Raw genomic sequence first — 3,460 nt, forward strand, 5'->3', positions numbered from 1 at the left:
TTGGATTAAAAAGTTCTTTGTCGTTTCCCCATTTATCACCACTCTAGCTTCTTGTCTGGAATAGACTGTTTTGAACATCTTTATAAATTTTCCTCCAAAATCCATATATTTTAATTGTTCTAGTATGAAGTCCCATTTGACGTTGTCAAATGCTTTTTGCGCATCAATGAATATCAACGCCATCTGTTTTTCATTATGAGCTTCATAATATTCTATCGTGTCCAAAATAATCCTAATATTATTCCTTATATGCCGTCCAGGAAGAAAGCCGTTTTGGTCAGTATGAATAAAATTCTCTAAAATTTTCTTTAATCTATCTGCCATAATTGTCATAAAGATTTTATAGTCCGACTTTAGTAGAGATATCAGCCTATAGTTTTTAATATAAGTCAGATCAGAATTTTTTGAGGGAATCAGTGTGATTGTTTCTTCTTTCCACTATTCAGGTATCTTAGCTTTATTCAGTACATCATTATAAACCTCTAATAACAGTGGGCTTAATAATTTCTGGTGATTTTTATAGATTTCTGAAGGTAGACCATCTGGGCCTGGTGTTTTGTTACTTTTTTGTTTTTTAATTGTCTCAGATATCTCCCCTGCTGTTATCTCATTATTTAGTGAATTTTTACCTTCCTCCGAGATTCTGGGCAAATCTGATTTTTGAAGGTATTGCACCATCTTGCCTTCTTCTACCTTCTCCTTATCCTCATAAAGGTTTTTAAAGAACTCATACGCTACCTTCCTCTTTTCCTCATTTTGTTAGATTAACTCTCCTTCTTCATTATATAATTTGCTAATCTGGTTCTTTTCTTTCCGTTTCCTTAGTCTATAAGCCAGCCATCTTCCCGGCTTATTTGCATTTTCAAAAAAATTTTGTTTAATACTTTTAATTTGTTGTGCCATATTTTCCTTTTTGATGATATTTAATTTATGTTTAATTATGTTTATTTGATGTTTCAATTCCCGTTTTATGGGTTCTTCCTGCAACTCCATTTCCAGTTTGCTAAGATCGTCCTCTAAGTTTTTTTGCCGTTGTCTTTTTTGTTTGTTGTCTTTGGCCATATATGATATTGCAATACCCTTCATAAAAGCTTTTGCTGTGTCCCACAGATTTTGGTTGTTTGCATCTTCTTTCTTATTAGTTTGAAAGAACAAACTCATTTGATCATCCATCTTTAATTTAAATTCATTTTGGTTCAAAATTGCTCTTTTTAGGGTCCATCTGCTTATCTTTTTTTGCCCTTTCCATTTAATTTTAATGGGATTATGGTCTGCCCATGAATTTATATTGTATTATTTTGATAAAGTTGGAAGGGACCTTGGAAGTCATCTGCCAATAGCTCTGCCATCATCTCCGGAAGATCCTCATTCTTTCCCTCCCACACATTCTGAAATCGTAGAAAATGGGTAGCCTTGTCTATTTCCAATTGGATTATTGTCTGTTCAAGGTCTCTATTAGCTTGAATTAGTCTTTCTTCCATCTCCTCCACTTTTCTTTCTTCCCTTCCCATTCTATCTTCCATCTCCTATAGTTTTTGATCACTTTTTAAAAGTTGTTGTTGGAAGCATTCAAATTTATCATCCATCGATCTCATCTTTTCTTTCATTTCTCCCGTGTCATTCCTTACTTCTCCTATCTCTCGTTTCAAATCCTCATGGTTCTTTAACATAACCTCCTGCATTGTTTGTAACATCTGTTGTAGATCCTTAAATGAGTTTGATCTCTCTCTCTCTGTAAAAGTCCTTCCATAGATCTTTGCCCTGCTGGGCTTGGTTTCATTGTTATAGTTTGGATTCCTTGCCTCTTTCCTGCACCAATTTTTGTCAAATTTGAGATACTTATCATTTTTAATACCGCTTTAAATTGACTTCTCCACTTCCTTATATTTCTCTTAATATCCTCCAGCACCCTTCAACTGTCACTCTCTCAACTAGCTCTTATATATTCTTTACCTTCCTTTCTTAATCTTTCCTACCCCAACTACAGGTTGCAAACCTTCCCCTTAGTCAACAGTTACTTAATAACAAAATCTATATTTAGATCCCTTGATGATATCAATAATTGGTGCAGTAGGTGGTGAAATTAATAAACTAGTAATCTAAGGCTTGCATAACAAGAACAGTAATAATTAAAAAGATGATTTCCTTTTGAAAAAAGTTCCACTATACTATTTTATTAAATTTCCCACATCTAAAATTACTCCTTGAGTTTCCTTGATTTATAAGTCAGTTATTAGCAGGCCATCCAAAATAGGTCTTGTTTCTCTTTAAATTTCCTCTTCTTATTTAAATTTTCACCAGTTTTTCCCTCAGCCAGTAAGTGTCTCTTGCTCCATATCATCCTAGTTAACAGTCAATCTTGCTTCAACATGTCTGTGCTCTCCGATTAGTCAGCACTTTCACTCCCGAGCTAAATTATCAGCAATAATAGTAGATTTCTTCTTCCTCTTTTCCCTCATTCCCCAGTGAAAATTTAACACGCTGAAATGATCTCTTCTTTGCCCCCACTTGCTATTTGCCACTTTGCTATGGAGGAAATTTTCTCCTTCCTTAGGCCTCCTTCTGATTCTTCCCTCTTTGCAATCCCCCAAGAAGATTTTCACCCCTGGTCATTCACAGAGGTTTGCCAGGATCATTTTGCCCGGGTCCATCTCTCTGTTGTCCAGCTAGTCCGCCGCTAATGTTGTCCAGCTGCCCGTTGTTGTCTCTTCCTGGCCACCATTATGGGCGGCCTTCCTTCTGCCGCTCGACTTCTCCGAGGCTTTCCTGCCATCTGCACTCTCAACTGCCGCTGTGAGCTGCGCTACAGGGTGCCTCTTTCTTCTGATTCCCCTCCAAGGAATCTGGGACTCCAAAGAATCTGCCAATTGGATGGAAAAGGCTATGTATTCGACTTTCATAGATGGAGAGCCATTCCGCACAGCCTTCTCTCTAGACATGTGGCCCCGCCCACCTGGCCCACTACCACAAATTATGCAGTCGAGTTTCCCGCATTTGGGGAAATCGCAGGGGTCAGCACACCCGAAGTGCAATGGATGAGTCTCACCCTGGGAAAACCTCCTTCGTGATCAAGGTGTCTCCCCTGCCAGGTAAATCTTGCATAAAGCAAGACGTTTTAGAATTAGATAAAATCTTATTTATTAGGGAAGGCAAGACCATAAGTAAACTATAACGATATTTATTAGAGCAAGATATGATCGAGGAACAGATGAAAGAAACGATGATAATTTGGTGTAAATATTTTGGGCACAATATTGATTTGGATAATTGGCAAAGTTTATGGGAATAAAACCTAAAAATTACTTTAGCAACCTCCTATAAGGAAAACCTCTATAACATGTTTTATAGGTGGCACCTCCCTCCCACAAGATTAGCACGAATGAATAAGGGGAAATCCTCGATATGCTGGAAGTGTGGAGAGACCGCTGGGAATTACTACCACATATGGTGGGAATGCCCA

General features: G+C 37.5%; 1 non-coding gene across 1 annotated transcript; it reads right to left on the reverse strand.

The window, feature by feature from the left end:
• Positions 1 to 2,939: 2,939 nt before the first annotated feature.
• Positions 2,940 to 3,097, reverse strand: LOC120314881. The gene has a single exon (XR_005558559.1). It is a non-coding gene; the product is annotated as a U1 spliceosomal RNA (small nuclear RNA).
• Positions 3,098 to 3,460: the final 363 nt, after the last annotated feature.

This window comes from Crotalus tigris, unplaced genomic scaffold (genome assembly GCF_016545835.1).
Source record: "Crotalus tigris isolate CLP2741 ecotype Arizona unplaced genomic scaffold, ASM1654583v1 scf7180000019016.1132606, whole genome shotgun sequence".
NCBI lineage: Eukaryota > Metazoa > Chordata > Lepidosauria > Squamata > Viperidae > Crotalus > Crotalus tigris.